This window comes from Colobus angolensis, unplaced genomic scaffold (genome assembly GCF_000951035.1).
Source record: "Colobus angolensis palliatus isolate OR3802 unplaced genomic scaffold, Cang.pa_1.0 Scaffold38, whole genome shotgun sequence".
NCBI classification, from domain to species: Eukaryota; Metazoa; Chordata; class Mammalia; order Primates; family Cercopithecidae; genus Colobus; species Colobus angolensis.
Window position 1 is genome coordinate 6,255,116 of NW_012117154.1, and position 19,645 is coordinate 6,274,760.

The 19,645-nt window shown below is 44.3% G+C and overlaps 1 long non-coding RNA gene across 1 annotated transcript in view; it reads right to left on the minus strand.

The window, feature by feature from the left end:
* Nucleotides 1-19,421, minus strand: part of LOC105520387 — a 30,504-nt gene extending 11,083 nt beyond the window's left edge. The window contains exon 1 of the long non-coding RNA XR_001003128.1: nt 19,179-19,421. This is a non-coding gene — a long non-coding RNA (uncharacterized LOC105520387). The remainder of the gene's footprint in view (nt 1-19,178) is intronic.
* Between the last annotated feature and the right edge of the window lie 224 nt (nt 19,422-19,645).

Consider the following 19,645-nt stretch of genomic DNA (forward strand, 5'->3'; position numbering starts at 1 on the left):
CCAAAATAACTTGGGGCTCCTGGGCCTGTTAGAAAGTGACATTCTTTACTCATCGCAGGTTAGGAAAGCTGTACAGGGAGTGTGTAGACAAGGTATGAGGCCACTTTTCCCAAGGGGATTTTATTGGCTCTACAAGTCAGGTTTGATTCCTTAAAGGAAAGCATGCCATTCCAGTCAAAGCCTTGGTAAAATAACCAGTTTCTCCAACTGCATCCTCTTGCCAAAAAAAACAAAAACAAAACAAACAAACAAAAAAAAAAACAGAATAAAACAAAAAACAAAAAAACACCATTCTTATTGCACTTACGTAAATAACTATATTACCATAAGTTTAGAATACTCACATACTCACAGATAGTTCCCAAATTCTAGAGAAATCAGGTACAGAGAATCAAATAGGCTCCAAGTTTTTTCACAGAAGTATTTTCCTCAATTGTTAAAAGCTGTAAATAGCTCAAAAGAAAAGTTTTTTTTGGCTCTGAAAAACCACAAAGATTAGCGACATTTTAAGTTAAAAAGTCAAAAAGGATTACTTCAGTCTTCTATTAGTTCAATCCATTCCATTAACTCCTGTTCTGTTTGATATTCATGAATATTTTACCTCTCCATTAGAGTCCTGAAAGGTTTCTTTGCTTTATTCTAATGTCACAATCTCCAAAGTTATCAGAAACTTGCATTTAAGAACACCTATTAGAGTTCTGTAGCTGATTATAAAACCAACATTTAAAGAGGATTAAAATAAGACAACAATTGTGGATGACAAAAAGTCTTAGGGCACCCACAGTTAAAGACACAATTGACAAGGAAATGTGTTACCTCTGTGGCACACAACAATTTTAGATAACAATTCTAATTATTAATAACATACACTAAGTTATATCAGAATTCCATAATTTTGGAAAACATACCAATGACATATTTACACAAATACAGACCAAAGAAAGAACTCTTAGCAACTTTTGGTAAAAAGCCTGGTTAGTAAGCAATTTTAATTATGTACTAGGTTTGGAGCCTAGGACGCCAGAGAGAAGTATAGATAAGATCTGACTCTTTCCAGCATAGCTAGGGGTGTGCCTAACTCCACCTGTCCCCAAGCCCTACCTAGCTGTAAATCAGGCTAAACAATTTTCAAAATCCAAAGACACAGTTTATGACCTGAAAACATTTAGCAAACCTAATATCTGACTTGCATAATTTAGACCAAATGTCTAAATTTTTGAAGATATTTTTATTTTACCAATAATCTTTAAAACTGTCTTTATTCCCCAAAGATTATTTAAGTTACATGAACTAAGAGGCATTAATTTTATTTTTCTGACAATATTTAAGTCCTTATTTTTTAAACCAATTAGAGCTCTTTTACATAAACATCACACACACAACACATATAAATACATGGACAAACAGAAGATTCAGTAGTTGTAAGATTTTTTCTTTGCCAGTAGTTTTTAAGTTTCTTAATTGGATTACTGGCTCCAGGGTGGAGCTCTTCCAGAAACAGGGCTGGGAAAGCATGCAGCTTCCAGTGCCTAATAAACAGGCACGCCTGGAAGGCAAAAACAGATCCCCAAAATTAGGAGTCCCATTTTATACTGGATCCTGGATCCCAAGAAAGAGGGAATCAGCCCATTTCCTATAGAGGTTTTATCTCTCAGTGGAGGAGGGGGGACGTTTCCATATGTTCCAGGTGGCTGAGAGCATGCTTCTCTAATCCAAACATCAAAGAGCTGAGTATTCCCCCCAAAACTGCCATTAGCCATCCATAAAATTCTATTAGCTACCTAGTTATTACCAAAGGTGAAGTAATTTCTGCTACTCCCAAAAGTCAAAAACATCAGGTAACACAATGCAAAGAAAACAGAGCCTCAGGTTTTGAGAGGGATCTATCCACTTCTAATTCCTGGGGTTCCATGAGGAAAACAGAGGTTTTTCCCAAAAGGGGGTTTGTGGCACCTCCTCTGTTTTTCCCAAGGAGACCCAAGCTGTTAGAAATTATCTTGGGTACTCTCACGTGTGCATCAAGAGTGGCAAGAAGACAAAATGGAGAAAAACAATTCAGTTGACTGAGAAGAAAAAACCTTTTCTTTTTTTTTTTCAGAAAAACAAATAAGATTCAAGAAGAGAAAAAAAAAAGACCTTTTAAATATATGTATAGCTTGGATATCTGCTTTTAATTAAGCCCATTTTAACCGTAATGCTCTTAAAACAAAACCTTTAAGTCTCTTATTACCCAACTTTAGCCAGGTAATAAGAACGGCCAATATTTCTGGCTTTTGAACTTTGGCAAAAGTAACCTCACAGGTGAAACCAATAAGCCTTAACTAAGGTTATGACTTATCCACGAGTGTATGAGGTATTCTCAGCAAGGTGGTAAGCAGTTTTTACAAGATTTAGAGTCTACAAAGGTAGCTCCAAGAAAGGAAAATTCAAGAAGTAAAGTCAGAAGTTGGTCATGGAGGGGCAGAGAATACAGTGATTTTTACCATTCCCACAATCAGTTTGCACAGAGAGGGAAGTCAGGAGGCTGGCTGGCCAGAATTTTTACCCTTTTGCTGGCAGGACAGGCTTCTAGGCTCCCTTTCCCTGGGCAGCCCTAGTGACCCTGGCATCCTGTGAAGGGAGAGCAGATGAGGAGGTTGTGGGAATACTTTAGAAGTTATCCCCCGTCAAGAGATTACTTGGTTAGATTTATGCTAGGGCTTGTTCAAGTAAGTGTGGGCTATTTGTATACCTCTGAGGTAGGACTGTCCAGATTGAAGCTTTTGGTTAATGATTTAGGTAGCTTTCCTGGGATAAATAGGGCTATTAAGAGAGAAAGGTGAATTCAGAGGTTGGGTGAATATTAAGCGAGCACCAATCTTAGAGAGTATATTTTTGCCCCAAAGAGGTGTGGGGTATCCAGATATTACCAGGGACCAGTGGAAGAATGGTAATTGGTCCTTAAGTAATATAAAGTGTGAATTTTTTCTTTTGGAGGGAGGGGATGCCATTTGACCCACCCACCAGGCTTACTCCTGTCCTCCTTACTCTACTCTCGGTTATAAAAGACCTAAGAGGCTAATCTGAGGACCTCTTACACACAGGTACTGGATTCCAAGGCTGACTTTTGTAATTTCCTCCCAGTTCATTTTTAAGCCAAACAGTATTACAAAGGAGAATTAGTTTTTTAAGGTTTGGGGAAATTAAACTTTTCCAAGTTTGGGGGGGATGTATCCGAGCGGCATGCCCTGTGGCATGCAGACATGATTACCCATCTGCCGTGTGCAAACAGAGGACAGAGGAGAAAAAAGAGGACAAAAGGAAAAAGAAGCATCTCTCCTTTCTTCCTATCATCCAAAATGGGGCATCCCCCATCATCTTGGGTTCTGGACTTAACCAGTCTTTACCGTGTACCCATAGTCCCATCTCATCACAATTACCCATTGAAAACAGAGGAGATGCTGGAGTGAACAGTGGGCCCCTGTCCATCCCTGGGGTTCTGGAATGTACTGGTCCTCGCTATGTATGCCCTAGCCTTTCATCTCTGTTACAATGGTAATCTGCTAGCCTGGGACCACCCTTCATCTCTGTCCTGTGGAGCTCTTGCCTCTTTGGCCTTGGGCCAGCCTGTATTCCTGTCCCCATGACATTATAGTGACCCTCACTCAGAGGAGTCTAGTAATGATTATCTCTTTTCTTAGAAGTCTGTTTCTCTGTTAACTGCCACAGGGACTGGACTTCCTCCCCCTTCCCCTGGAATACAACCTTGAAGATCTTGATGCCCATTGAGAAGGGTGTGTAAGTAATTAGATACATGGAGGCTACGGGAGGAAGTGGAAGAGGGAGGAATACTCATGGAATGCCTTCATATGCTCAGAAAAACAGCAGCCCTTGGATTCAAGAAGGCAATGTTTATTCACCCTATGGACATAAAGCATTAACTTCCAGAGGACTTGGGGCTTGGGGGAAGAATTTCTCCTCCTCCCAAAGTGGTGCTCGCTTAAAAGGCAAGAGGGTGAGATCCTAAAAGGGCCAGAGCAAAGCCCTATGCAGGTGGACAAGCTGCTTTTAAAAGCCATCCGAAAACCTAGTCCTGGGGCATAACAGGAACGAAAAGCACATGGTGAGTTGTAAGAAGCTGGCAGAGCCAGAGTTCCAATTAGCATCTGTCCCAGCCGTGTGCCAGCAGGCAGGGGAAGGATTGAAGGTCCTTCGAGCTGGGAGAAACAAACGTAAACCTCAGGATATCTGCAAGGGAGCCCGTGTCTTCACTGCCGCACAAACGCAGAGAGCCCGTGGGCACGCAGGTAACAGGGAGTGTTTAGAAGTCACGTGGCAGGCAAAGAGAAAGCAAAGAGGCAGATTTGCCCTCAAGGTGGAACATCCAGTGAGTGCTGAAGGCCATTTCAGAACACACAGAGAATAAACAGAATGGGGGGGGCGGGGGTTGTGCAGGGTTTTGGAAAAGAGCCAATTTTCGTTGAAAAGAAAAAGCCGGCCGGGCGCAGCGGCTCAAGCCTGTAATCCCAGCACTTTGGGAGGCCGAGACAGGCGGATCACGAGGTCAGGAGATCGAGACCATCCTGACTAACACAGTGAAACCCCATCTCTACTAAAAAATACAAAATCTAGCCGGGAGAGGTGGCGGGCGCCTGTAGTCCCAGCTACTCGGGAGGCTGAGGCAGGAGAATGGCATGAACCCGGGAGGCAGAGCTTGCAGTGAGCTGAGATCCGGCCACTGCACTCCAGCCTGGGCGACAGAGCGAGACTCTGTCTCACAAAAAAAAAAAAAAAAAGAAAAAGTAGAGGAAACCCCAGATATTGCATGGTTTTTAGGCCTTAGCCTCACTATTCTCACAAGCCTCTCACTAGGAGGGTCAGCGAGTGCCTCTAATCTGCTTGGTGCAGACCCTAAAGTCCTTCCCACACCTGCGAGTCACCCATCAGAGTGAGCTGAGATATCAGCCAAGGGGAGCAGAGTCACTAATGGCCAAGAGGAATTGTTCTGGGGTTTGGTTAGTGAGCAGGAGAGTGAGGAGAAGGAAAACCATGCACCGGGGTCGGATGCCTCCAGCCAAAGAAGGTGAGGCACAGAGCTCGCTCACCACCAGGGAGCTTATCTAAGTCACACCACCAAATATGTTAGGGGTGGAAAATATCCGAGTCTTATGGTGCCGGGTATGTCACCAGTGGAAGGTATCCGAGTTACTGGGGGCCAATCTGTACAGGTCTGCAGCAACCTCAAGTCTTGCCTCCTCGGAGGAAAGAATTCGACTGAGGTGCATAAGGCAGAAAAAGAGACCAAGGCAACTTTCAGAGCAGGAGTGGAAGTTTCTTTTAAAGAGAACAAGAAAGAAAGGAACATATGCTTGGAAGAGACCCAAGTGGGTCTCTTCATGGTCCTGACATGAAGGTCAAATGCAGTGTTTAACCATGATCCTAGACTTTCCAGGCTGGCCCCTTTCCCATGGTTCCTCCCTTAGGGTGGGCTGCCCGCATGCACAGTGCCCTCCTTACCCTTGGGAGGTGAGCACACACAGTGTGATTAGGAAGTTGTACGCATGCCCCTCTGAGGCTTTCTGCCCTTTTCCTGTGGTGTTCCCCGGAAGGTCACATTCCGCCATTTTGTCCCTTAATGCACATGGCCGGGAAGTTGCTTCTCCCTGGCACCCGCATTCAGTGAACATGGTAATGCAACAGGTGTAGACCATCAGGAAATGGCCTCTCGCTGGTGCTGGCTGCCAATTTAGCCCATTTAGAGAGGCAATGTGATCATTGTCAAACCATCACCTGACATTCCTAGTGGATGGGAGAAGAGCCCTCTCCTGCCCCTGCTCATGAGTGTCTAATTACACCTGTAACAGCACCAGGAACTTCTTATTTCAACCCCCAGGACATTTTCCCTCTCTTGTAACAAAGATTTAAGTTCCCAGCAGGGGTTGAGCCAAGGGTCCCTCTTGTCAACCTTTAATCTGGACTTATCTGCATCAGCATCGCCCTCAGCTTACTCGTTGCACTCTTTGCCCTCTGATTTTTTTTTTTTTTTAATTTATCCAGTCTGGGATAAATACAGAAAACTGGTTTGGGGCCCTTTAACATTGTGGGGCCAGTGGAGGCTTCCTTTGGTTCACCCAACTTTTGACAGTGTTAAGACCTTTGTTTTGGCTGGGCGTGGTGGCTCACGCCTGTAATCCCAGAACTTTGGAGGGCTAAGATGGGTGAATCACTTAAGGTCAGGAGTTTGAGACCAGCCTGACCAACATGGAGAAACCCCCGTCTCTACTAAAAATACAAAATTAGCCGGGCGTGGTGCCGCATGCCTGTAGTCCCAGCTACTCGGGAGGCTGAGGCAAAAGAATCGCTTGAACCCAGGAGGCTGAGGTTGCAGTGAGCCGAGATTGTGCCACTGCACTCCAGTCTGGGCAACAGAGCAAGACTAAATCTCAAAAGAAAAAAAAAAGACCTTTATTTTAACTCCATCAATCTCCATTTTATTCTGTGCCAAAGAATCTGTCTCTATAAAATATTTAAAGAGATTTATTCTGAGCCAAATCTGAGTGATGAATGGCCCGTGACGCAGCCCTCAGGAGGTCCTGAAAACATGTGCCCAAGGTGGTCAGGGCACAGCTTGGTTTTATAGATTTTAGGGAGGCAAGAGACAGTAATCTAATACCTTTAAGAAACACATTGGTTTGGTTCAGAGAGGCAGGACAACTCAAAGTGGGGCCTTCCAGGCTATAGGTAAATTTAAACATTTTCTGGTTGACAATTGGTTGAGTTAATCTGAAGACCTGGGATCAATGGCAAGGAATGTTGAGGTTAAGGTAAAGGATTGTGGAAACCAGGTTTTATTGTGCAGAGGAATCTCTCAGACAGCAGACTTCAGAGAGAGAGCAGGTTGTAAAATGTTTCATATTGGACCTAAAAGGGTACCTGGCTCTTAGTTGATTATCTCCTGGATCTGGAAAGAAATGAAGGAAAACAAAGTGGGAAGGGGATTCTCTATAGAATGTGGATTTTTCCCACAAGAGACTTTGCTGGGCAATTTCAAGGGATGACAAGAAAATATATTTTGGGGTTAAATATTTTTTTCCTTGTCTCATAACGTTATGCCAGAGTCAGATTGAAAAGTAAGTCACAATATACAGGGTTAAATAAAACCCATCTGATGAGAATTTATGGTTTGTAGGACATGACTCCCCTGACCCCTTAAGTAGGAATTTGGGCAAGATAAAATATAAGAACTTAGTCCTCAATTCATTCCATTTCTTAGTAATTATCTAAAGATTGCCACCCTGTTGGGATAAGCCCCAGGACTCTCTCCTTTTTCCTCTTAGCTTCATCTATTGATTTTTTAAATTTTACCTTATTTTTATTTTAGTTTTTTAATTTTTATTTATTTATTTATTTTTGAGACAGTTTCACTCTTTCACCCATGCTGGAGTGAAGTGACGAGATCTCAGCTCCCTGCAACCTCTGTCACTCTGGGTTCAAGTGATTCCCTGCCTCAGCCTCCTGAGTAGCTAGGATTATAGGCACCTGCCACCGTGCCTGGCTAACTTTTTCTCTTTTTTTTCAGTAGAGACGGGGTTTCACCATGTTGGCCAGGCTAGTCTTGAACTCCTGACCTCAGGTGATCCACCCGCCTCAGCCTCCCAAAGTGCTAGGATTACAGGTGTGAGCCACCACTGTGCCTGGCCTATTTACCTTATTTTTAAATAACCATTTAAAAATTTCCACTTCCCTTTGATGGATTCTGGCTGTTCCTTTTGCCTTTGCCCTGCTCTTAATTAACCTCATGGTTTTATCAGCATCTGTAAGACCCATAAGAAGCCAGCTGCTTCATCTGAGGTGCTGCACTTGGCATTTATAGTGGAATCAGACTGTCCCCTTCTCAGGGTAAACAGACCTTCCAGTGCCTTTTACCTGGTCCCCTAGGCTGGCTGCTCCCTCAGGAATACTCTCCTGTGTGTCTGGATTGTATATACCCAGCTGCAATAGTTCAGTGGTGAGTATGGGTCCTGAATCAACCCAAACATGTTCTTCCCCTCTGCAGCATTTTAAACCAGAGACACTGCTCCCAAATTAGCCATGCTCACAATCCATTTTCATAAAGGTTCTTCAGGGAGCTGATGATCCAGACCTACAAAAGGGAACAATTCCTTCACACTCCACTCTAGTTTCAACAGTTGCTTGGTGTTTCCCTTTGCCCACATTGACTATCTTCTTGGTAACTACAGGTCTCAAAGGTAATTTCCTTTGTTCCTGGCATAATTTTCCCCTTTGTGGGTAGCTTTAAGGCTGGTGATCTGAGCTCAAGACAGACCCGGATATGAGCTTGGTCCAGCCCCAAGACCCAACCCAGCACACTCTTCTGTTCATTTTGAAACAATCTGTAAATATGCTAGATAAAATTGCTTTTCCTTTCAGCAAAAATCACGCTTTTATAACCTTTACCAAGCACACTCTGAGTAATCCCAATTTCTGCTGAAAACCCTAGGATTAATTTAATATAACATGACTTTAAGATCTTAAATTCCTGGCCGGGCGCGGTGGCTCAAGCCTGTAATCCCAGCACTGTGGGAGGCCGAGACGGGCGGATCACGAGGTCAGGAGATCGAGACCATCCTGGCTAACACAGTGAAACCCCGTCTCTACTAAACAAAATACAAAAAACTAGCCGGGCGAGGTGGCGGGCGCCTGTAGTCCCAGCTACTCGGGAGGCTGAGGCAGGAGAATGGCGTAAACCCGGGAGGCGGAGCTTGCAGTGAGCTGAGATCTGGCCACCGCACTCCAGCCTGGGCGACAGAGCAAGACTCCATCTCAAAAAAAAAAAAAAAAAAAAAGATCTTAAATTCCTGAAGATAATTTTGAAACTGGTTTTATTTACCAAAGATTACCAAAATCGCATGCGCTAAAAGGCATTCAAGCTAGCATCTATTTTTCTCATAAAATATTTGATTTAAGCATGTAAATGTTCTCTTTCATATATTTTGGTAGTGTTAGGAATGCAAAATGCTTGTTCCCTGGCGCCATAAAGAAATAGCACTTGAGGGCCGGGCCGGTGGCTCACGCCTGTAATCCCAGCACTTTGAGAGACCGAGGTGGGTGGATCACGAGGTCAGGAGATAGAGACCATCCTGGCCAACACAGTGAAACCCCATCTCTACTAAAAATACAAAAAATTAACTGGGCATGGTGGTGGGAGCCTGTAGTTCCAGCTATTCAGGAGGCTGAGACAGGAGAATGGCGTGAGCCCAGGAGATGGAGCTTGCAGTGAGCGGAGATCGTGCTACTATGCTACAGCCTGGGCAAAAGAGCGAGACTCCATCTCAAAAAATAAATAAATAAAATAAAATAAGAAATAGCACTTGAACATAAATTTAATTCTCTCAGCAAGGCAATTTTCACTTTCTGCAGAAAGGGTACACTCACCAGCAGTCTTGCCACAAGAGTACACCTAAGAAAGGAAAAGCAGACGTATTTATCCCTTACGGATTTCGGTCATCCTTACTGCTGTGTCCTGCATCCATTGGCTGGAGCTGAACCTCACAGTCTAAACTGACACTTGACTTGCTAACAACCTAAAACTTTCTTAACTAGGTAAAGGCAAGGGAGAGCAAAGGAAAGGAGGAAGTTGCTTACGAAAGATTTAAAGAAGCAATAACATTTCCAAATAAGGAAGGGGCATAGGCTGTGAACTGGAACGTGCCGGTGAGCATGTCCAGCAGCTACATAGGATAGGGCTTAACAAAGAGTTATTAGCACAAAGCAAGGAGGCTTGAAGAAACTTAGTCTTTAAAAGAAACTATTATTTCTAACACTTATGATTTATTCTTTAACAAGAAGGGAAACTCTGAAGAGGAACTTTCTACTTTCTATAGTAGTGAAGTGTCGCATACGCATGACACATATGTAGACGTAGCAGACACAGCAGCAGATCTCACACATTTAATAAGATTTTTCTGTTGCCATCTTTTAAATATTCTCCCTCACTTTAGACTGTTAATCTCTCGATTGCCTGTTTCATGGCCTAAACAAATGTTAGGGAGAAAATTCTAAATCTGCATCTCCTAAGACAGGACTCTGGGGAAACAGGTAGAAAGGAACAGAACTTCAATCTAAGCAAAAGCAAGATCTGTTATATAAACTTTAAGCCATTGTCTTCTCCGTAGATAAAGTTTCTAGTGGTTTCAGCGCAGAGACAGAGATGCCCTTACAAATGGAGATTCCCCCTAAAGATGTGCATTTCCTTTACAAAGCGTTTTGAAGGTTGATTCGTTAGATAGGCGGTCTTTTCTTTTTTTTTTTTTTTTTTTTTGAGATGGAGTCTTGCTCTATCGCCCAGGCTGGAGTGCAGTGGCCGGATCTCAGCTCACTGCAAGCTCCACCTCCCAGGTTCACGCCATTCTCCTGTCTCAGCCTCCTGAGTAGCTGGGACTACAGGCGCCGCCACCTCGCCCGGCTAGTTTTTTTTTTGTATTTTTTAGTGGAGACGGGGTTTCACCGTGTTAGCCAGGATGGTCTCGATCTCCTGACCTCGTGATCCGCCCATCTCGGCCTCCCAAAGTGCTGGGATTACAGGCTTGAGCCACCGCGCCCGGCCAGGGGGTCTTTTCAATTTAGCTTGTTTCTTAATTAGATTACTGGCTTTAGGGTTGAGCCCTTTAAGGACCAGGACCAAGAAAGCATGCAGGTTTTAGGACCTAAACCATGACTTTCTTTTTCAAACGTGCAAAGACCCAGGTAGCCCCCAGAGCAATGATGGTTTCCAGTGCACGACTATCCTGAGCCACCTCCAGCACTGTGGCTTTCACGCGCCATCAACCACCAGCCACCACACACGTCGAGGTCAAGTCCTCTCACAGTGCCAAGCAGTCTCTAGTGCCCTACAAGCAGCCAACGAGCCCAGTAACACAGTACAAGAGAGCAAAGTCCTAGACCTGCGGGGAACCTGTCTGCTTACAACTCAGGATGCCAGGAGGAAAAACAGGTTCCTCCCAGAGAGAGGAGACTGGTGCCTTTTCCCGGTTCCCCAAGGATCCTAGGCTGTCAGAAATTTCCTTGTTTAGGTCCCTCGTGTGTCATTGGGGGTTGCAAGAAGAAAGAGGGACAGACAGAAGCAAACAGAGAAACAGGGTTCAGTCGACTGAGAAGTTTTACAGAGAGCAGAGGCCTTAAAGCAATAAGCAACGAGGCACAGTGGTGCAAGCCTGTAATCCCAGCACTTTGGGAGGCTGAGGTGGGTGGATCACCTGAGGTCAGGGGTTCAAGACCAGCCTGGTCAACATGGTGAAACTCCGCCTCTATTAAAAATACAAAAATTAGACAGGCACGGTGGCGGGCGCCTGTAGTCCCAGCTACCCTGGAGGCTGAGGCAGGAGAATTGCTTGAATTTGGGAGGTGGAGGTGCAGTGAGCCGAGATCTCACCACTGTACTCCAGCCTGGGCGACGGAGCAAGACTCTGACTCAAAAAAAAAAAAAAAAAAAAAGCAATAAGCAATAGGCGTGCACACATATACAACCCACATGGCAGATTGAACCAAGTTAGCTTTTGACTGCCAAGCTCTTTTAAAAACCTTTTCCCAATTGTAATTCCTACCAAAGCCCTTTTACTTTGCCTCTGCTGCTGGCTGACCTCCATCACCAAAGAGGCACCCCCTAGAAGCAGCCGTCCACAGCAGTAGCTGCTCACCACCCTTCCTGACCGCTGGGTGATGGACGGCTCTCAGCTAATGATTGCTTTAAGCATGCCAGCATTTTAGAGGCATCACTGCACTCACACACATGCATCTAAAAGGTGACCCATGCTGCCTGGGATTTCTCCCACCGATGCTTCATTCCCTTTGCACATTTCTTGGTCTCTCAGCCCACGTTTTACAGTGGGCAGGTCTATGCAAACCAGCCCCAAAGTCCAAAGAAGCTGAGAGGCTGACACATTGAGTTTCTTAGAAAGAAATGTTCCATAGGGACTTACAAAGAGAAGCCATGTCTGTGTCCCAGGTGGCAGTGAGATGAGATGGTGGATCCCTACCCCTCAGCCCCAGACGCAGAGCTTATATAGCATAGGGAGGGGTGGTTCAGAAGGAATGTGCCGGATGGTTGAAGTATGATAATGTCAAGGTTGTTTGACCTAAGGGCAGGACTTACAGTAAGTAGCTGCTCTTACACAGGGAATGGGAGATAAACTGGAAATCTTAGAGGCCTTCCCAGAATGTCAATCATAAGCCAATGTAAACCACAAATAAAATTCTAAGTCCCCCAACAATCTGAATGAATGCCTCCTCTTGGCCAAGGACATTCCAAAGTCAACCTGAAAGGCTAGTTCAGGCTGTGATGGGAAGCAGGAGCCAGACATACCTCATTATCCCCTCCTCCCTTTTGGCATTACTGATACAACTGGTGACAAAAGGAGTCAAACTCTCTAAAATATTTGAAGACATTTATTCTGAACCAAATGCGAGTGACCAATGGTCTGTGACGCAGCCCTCAGGAAATCCTGGGAACACATGCCCAAGGTAGTCAGGGTGCAGCTTGGTTTTATACATTTTAGGGAGACATGAGACATCAATCAAATATATTTTAGAAATATGTTGGGGCTGGGCACGGTGGCTCACGCCTGTAATCCCAGCACTTTGGGAGGCCAAGGTCGGGGGATCACTTGAGGTCAGGAGTTTGAGACCAGCCTGACCAACATGCTGAAACCCCATCTCTACTAAAAATACAAAAAAAGTCAGGCATGGTGGCGCATGCCTGTAATCCCAGCAACTCAGGAGGCTGAGGCAGGAGAATTGCTTGAACCTGGGAGGCAGAGGTTGCAGTGAGCCGAGATTCCGCCATTGTACTCCAGCCTGTGTGACAGAGTGCAACTCCATCTCATAAAAAAGAAAGAAAGGAAAAAAAGAAACACATTGGTTCAGTCCAGAAAGGTGGAACAACTTGAAGCTCAGGGGTTGGGTGGTTATAGGTAGATTAAACATTTTCTGATTGGCAGTTGGTTGAAAGAGTTAGCAATAGAAAGGAATGTCTGGGTATGATAAGGGGTTGTGAAGACCAAAGTTTTATCATGCAGATGAAGCCCCCAGGTAGCAGGCTTCAGAGAGAATAGACTTAAATGTTTCTTATCAGACTTAAGGTCTGTGTTGATGTTCATGCTGGTGGGTACAGTGAGGCATGTCTGACCCCCACTTCCTGTCATGGCCTAAACCAGTCTTTCAGGTTAAATTTAGAATGCCATGGCCTAGGAGGAAGTCCATTCAGATGGTTGGGGGGGGCTTTCAAATTTTATTTTTGGTTTATAGAACAAACTTTTTAAGTCTAATAAGAAACATTTACAATCTACTGTCTCTGAAGCCTGCTACCTGCAGGCTACATGATAAATCCCTGGTCTCCACAACCCCTTATCTTAACCCAGACATTCCTAAGTCTTAACTCTCAACCGACTGCCAATCAGAAAATCTTTGAATCTACCTATGACCTGGTGGAAGTTCCCACCTTCCCATTGTTCCACCTTTCCAGACCAAACCAATGTACATCTTCCATTTATTTAATTAATGTTTCATGTTTCCCTAAAATGTATGAAACTAAGCTGTACCCAGACCACCTTGAACGCATGTTCTCAGAACCTTCTCGGGCTGTGTCACAGGCCATGGTAACTCATATTTGGTTCAGAATAAATCTCTTCACATATTTTAGAGTTTGATTCTTCATCAACACCAATATATTAGTCCTTCCTCACACTGCTATAAAGATACTACCCGATGCTGAGTAATTTATACACAAAGGAGGTTTAGTTGACTCACAGTTCCACATGGCTATGGAGCCTCAGGAAACTTACAATCATAGTGGAAAGTGAAGGGGAAGCAAGGCACATCATACATGGCAGCAGGAAAGAGAGAGACTGAAGGGGGAACTGCTACTTATAAACTATCAGATCTTATGAAAACTCTTATCATGAGAACAGCATGGGGGAAATTGTCCCCATGATCCAATCACCTCCCACCAGGTCCCTCCCTCAACACGTGGGGATTACAATTTGAGATCAGATTTGGGTGGGCCACAGAACCAAACCGTATCAACCAACATGGCAGATTAGCATCCAGGCTGGAGCTGCTGTGGCCTCCACAGCCCTCTGTCTCAGTGCCATAATCTCTGGTGTATAATAAGAAAGATTTATGTTATTTCTCATTCATACTCCATGTGTACTGCAGTAGTTTTGGGGGCTTTTCTCTCACTCTGGGATCCAGCCTAATGAAACAGCCACCACCTTAAAGATTGGAAGAGCCCATGCCTCAGGGACCGAGACCTCTGATGCACATTACCTGCACTCACAGCTCATTGGCCACAGCAGCCATGTAACCACACCCCACCACAAAGCTGCACTTACACGAGAGCAAGACCAACTTCTTCAGAGCCAGTCACTCAAAGGGGATTTCTTAGAAAGGAATTCCCCCCCGGTTGGCTGACGTCTCAGAAAAAGTCAACACTGGCTAGGACTTCCAGTACAATCTTACTCAGAAGCAGGAAGAGCAGCCATCACTGCCTCAAAGGAACATTTCACTTTTAATTATGATGGTTTCTGTAGGTTTGGGGGCATATTATTTAGTCAGATTAAAGAACTTCCATTGTAGTCTAATTCACTAAGAGTCCTTTTTTAAAATTACAAGTGTACATGGAATTTTATTCATACCTTTTTTCCTCATCTGAGATAGTTTAATCCTGTCTTTAATGGTCATAAAACTACTCACATTTCATTTCTTATTATTAATTTTGGTAAGTATGTTTCTATTGTATATTTGTTTTCTATTATTTCTGTTCTTTTTTTCCTTCCTTCTACTTTGTGTGTATTTGTTTTTGTTCTAACTTCTTTTTTTGAATCTAGGTCTTGCTCTGTTGCCCAGGCTGCAATGCAGTGGCACAATCATGGCTTACTGCGGCCACTACCTCCCAGGTTTAAGCAATCCTCCTACACACCTATATATGTATGTATATGTATAACAGAATGAAAATATAATGAATTTAGAATTGTTATGTCTTCCTGGTGAATAAAGCATCCTTCTTTGTCTCTAATAGATTTGTCTCCAATAATTTCATGTCTAAAGTCAGTTTCATCTGATATTAGTATACGTACATTAGCTTTCTTTTTCTGAGTATTGTCATGTTATGTTTTTTCCTTTATTTTATTTTAAGCCACTTTTATTCTTACATTTTAGGTATTGTGGAATGAAGCAAAGCAATACCTAGAGAAAAATATTGAGTCTCAAATGCCTTTCTTCAGTATAAATTTTTTTTCTTAACCAGTATTTTTTCGAGTATTGTTTCTGAGTATTCTTTTCCACTTCTCCTTTTCAGACTCCAGTAAATATTTTTTAAAACTTCTTACATTATCTTCTATGTTTTTTAACACCTCTTTTGAATGTTCAATTTTTATGTCCCCATCCATGCTTCATTCTGGATAGTTTTGTTTTGTTTCGTTTTGTTTTTTTAAGACAGAGTCTCGCAGTCACCCAGGCTGGACTGCAGTGGCACGATCTCAGCTCACTGCAACCTCCACCTCTCAGGTTCAAGGGATTCTTTTGCCTCAGCATTCTGAGTAGCTGGGATTACAGTGCGAGTCACCACATCTGGCTAATTTTTTTAAAACATATTTTTGGTAGAGACGGGATTTCACCATGTTGACCAGGCTAGTCTGGAACTCCTGACCTCAAGTGATCCGCCCACCTCAGCCTCCCAGAGTTCTGGAATTACAGGTGTGAGCCACTGTGCCAGGCCTGGATAATGTCTTTTAATCCATTTTCAAGTTCACTAATTTTCTTATTAGCTGGCCTAATGTTCTGTTAAACCCATCCATTGAGTTCTTAATTTCAAAATTATATATTGCAGTTCTTAAATTTGTATATGAACTTTTTCAAATCTGTCATGTCTTTCTAAAATACTTTAACGGTCTCACCTATTTAAAAGCTTTACCTGGTTGGCTGGGCACAGTGGCTCATGCCTGTAATCCCAGCACTTTGGGAGGCCGAGGCAGGTGGATCACTTGAGGTCAGGAGTTCAAAATCAGCCTGGCCAACATGGCAAAACCCCATCTCCAGTAAAAATACGAAAATTAGCTGGGCATGGTGGCATGTACCTGTAATCCCACCTACTTGGGAGACTGAAGTAGGGGAATCACTTGAACCCTGGGGTCGAAGGTTGCAGTGAGCCGAGATCACCCCACTGCACTCCAGCATGGGCAACAAAATGAGACTCTGCCTCAAAAAAATTAAAATAAAATAAAAATAAAAGCTTTACCTGGTTAATTTCAATATCTGGAGCCCATGATGGTTGAATTTTATTGTTCTAGTTTCTATGGGTTATTGTCCACACCATGTTTTCTTTTTGTGTGTTTGCTTATTTTAGACTGTATGCTAGACACTGCATTTGGAAAAAAAAAAAAAATTTGTGGAAATAATTTGCTGATACACTCTTTCTCTGAGAATTTTTTGTAACTACCAAACAACTGGGTATATTCACAATCTGGAATCATCTTAATCTAATTTTAGAAACTGAGATTTTTCTGGGCCATCAAGATATCTGAAAACTGAAAAAGTTCTTGAAATGATTTGTCTATTTTCAGCTTATCTTTTTTCCTTAGATGTAATTATTTAAAGATCTAATGCAAAGAAGAAGGGTTGCTAAGACCCCCACCCCCAAAATTGGAGTGTCTCAGACTCTAAATTTTGTCCTTTATTTCTATGGAATGGCAAAAATGTATGGCTCCACCTCTTAACCATCTCTTCCATGACTAAAATCACTCCCAAAGGAATAACTGCCCCAAATGCTGGGTTCATTTGTCTGAATTTCTATCTTCTTCCTGATGTTGGCCCACTAGTTTTTTGCTATCTCACTAGCCCATCAGTATTCAAGATTTTTTTAAGTATTTTGTTCAAAAGTTTCTAGCTATCTGTCAAGAGAGGGTTGGTCCATATTGCTTAGTTCATCACGACTGAAAGGAGAAGCTTTATACTGTTATGCTCAGTAGAAATGTAATAATAGCTCTCACCTTCTTCTGACACCAGTACATCATAGCTTCGTATTTTCTCATTTTGACAGCCTGGTTGTGTTGTTCTATACACTGAATACAAGTGGGAAAAAACAATTTGGTCAAACTTTTTAAAAAGTTTGGATGCTTGAGCACAGACTCACCAAAAAGTCTGAATAGGTTGCATTCCAAAGATTCTGTGTCCATGGGGTGTCTAGACTTCAGAATGCCCGTTTCCATGTGTGACAGGCCAACCCACAGGAGCCCCCCGTGGGGATGAGCTACAGAGGCTACAGCAGTGGCCCAAATTCTGTGTTATGGAAGCAGGAGGTACAGATAGAAGGAGAACTACAGGAGAAAGAAATGTGCCCTCTCTCATGCTAGGGCCCCTCAAGCATGAAGGACCCCAGGAGAAAATGTCAGACAGGCCTTCCCTGGGGTTGGCATGTGCCCGCTGTAGTAGTCTGTTCTTGCACTGCTATAAAGAACTACCTGAGACTGGGTAACTTATGAAAAAAAGTGGTTGAACTGACTCATAGTTCTGCAGGCTGTACAGGAAGCGTGGCTGGGGAGGGGGGCCGCAGGAAACTTACAACTGTGGCAGAAGAGTGAAGGGGAAGCAAGCACCCTCTTCACATGGCGGAGGAGGAAGAGAATGAAGTTGGGGACGTGTGGTGCTATGCACTTTTAAACAACCAGGACTTGGGAGACAGCACCAGGGGATGGTACTTAACCATTAGAAACCACCCCATGATCCATTCACCTCCCGCCAGGCCCCACCTCCAACACTGGGGAATTACAATTCAACATGAGATGTGGGTGGGGACATAGAGCCGAACCATATCACCCACCTCTCTGCATTCTGAGCACACTGCTTCCCTTATTCAAACTCTCCAGGCGTCCTGGTCCTTCCTGCGGTGCTCGGGACACACTGAAGGGCCCCCATCTGTCCTGTCCTCCCTGCTCGAAGTGCCCCATGCTTCCAAATCCAGCTGTTCCCTCCGATAATAAAACCTCAAATTTTCTCATTGTCGGCCACCTCCGTGCAGAGTTGAGGGAGGGAAGAAACTGCAAACTCATACTAATCCCCTGCCAGTTTGTCTGAAAAGTTTTCAGAGACGCCTCTTACAACAGGTGTAACGAGTGAATTGATGGTTTCAGGCAAGGAAACAGAGCGGAGAGGAAGCCTGAAGGCAACGTTGGGGGAACGATGTGGAGGCGACAGATAGTTGGAGAGAAGGTCACTGAGGAGTGGGCACCTCCACTGCCGCCTCCCTCAGCAGGGTCCTGCTTTTCCAGCCCCTCTCCCTCCAAATCCCAGGATTCTCTCAGGACCAGGGCCAGGGATTTCCTTCCAGTGGTTCTGGGGGTGTCCGTGTGGTATTAAGGAGCCACAAGTGACAGGGGAGATGGGATAGGGGTGTGTGGGGGCTCCCCTAAGGCTCCTGGGACTTATTGGATTTATGAGAATTTATGAACTAGGCATCCATAACCCTGGGAGTCTCTGGAGTCATATTTTTAAGATTTTTTTGCCTCAGATAAATCAAATATTTTATAGGCTGCAATGTTGCTGCTTTTTTTCTTTTCTTTAAATCATCAGTTTAAAAATAAATTACATTCAAGTTTTCATTCCTGGCAGGGTGCAGGGTTCAGCCGCCTACCTTTGACTTTAACAGATTATTTCATTGCAGTCAGTTTTTCCATAAAACAGAAAACCTTCCTAGGTTGTTGCAACCACAAAGGGGAGGCTACTGTATAAGAAGGTAAAGGATTCTCAACACACCACAGAGCCGCACAGGTCCGTATCGTTAGCCAAGCTGGATCCTGGCAAGCACCTAGGACGGCCAATGGAGGGTTTTCTATTTTACAAATGAAGAAAATGAGGCTTTCGGTGCCGGCTGCTCATCCAGGGCCCTGGTTCCCAGTACAGCAGGCCACGCTGGCCTAGGGTATTATCTGCACGTCTCCATAACCCCCCTCGAGTGGTTGACAGAGAGTTTGTCTGATCAAAGCATCTTTAGTGGAAAACCACACTCACCAGGGGCTATTTTCATACACCCAAACTTCGGAATCCATTTTTTTTCCCAGAAAGGACTTTTCTGGTACAAAATAACATTTTACGGCCCACTGCTGGTCTTGGCAGAATCAACTCCCTGATATCTCGGTTTCTGAACAGACCTTGGCAAACCCCAAGAGGAGTCCAGGCAAGAGGAATGGTCCTGTGTGGGCAGAGACGCCCCGGGCAGTGCCGGAGCTGAGCTTCCCAGGCGGACCCTGTTGCCCTAGATCTCCCCCAGGGTCTAGCCCTGCTGGTGGACCTGTGAGGTGTTCCTGAGTTGGGTTCAGATGTCCCCCTAGACCAGCCCTCTTACAGGCAAAGCCTGTCCCAATGCTGGCCCGTACCTGTGGTCACAGGACCTGAGCTTTAGGGGATTTCGCAATTTCAGATGAGGAAGCTGATTAATGAGTGGCTCAGAACACGGAGGACGCTGGGAGCAGAGCCAGGCAAAGCAACCTGCAGTCCGTTCCTGCCCCACCAGATGGTCATATGGCCTGTGGGCTCGGGGCTGCATGTGATCACACGCAGTACACACACACACCACACACGCCACACACACACCATACACACACACCACACACACACC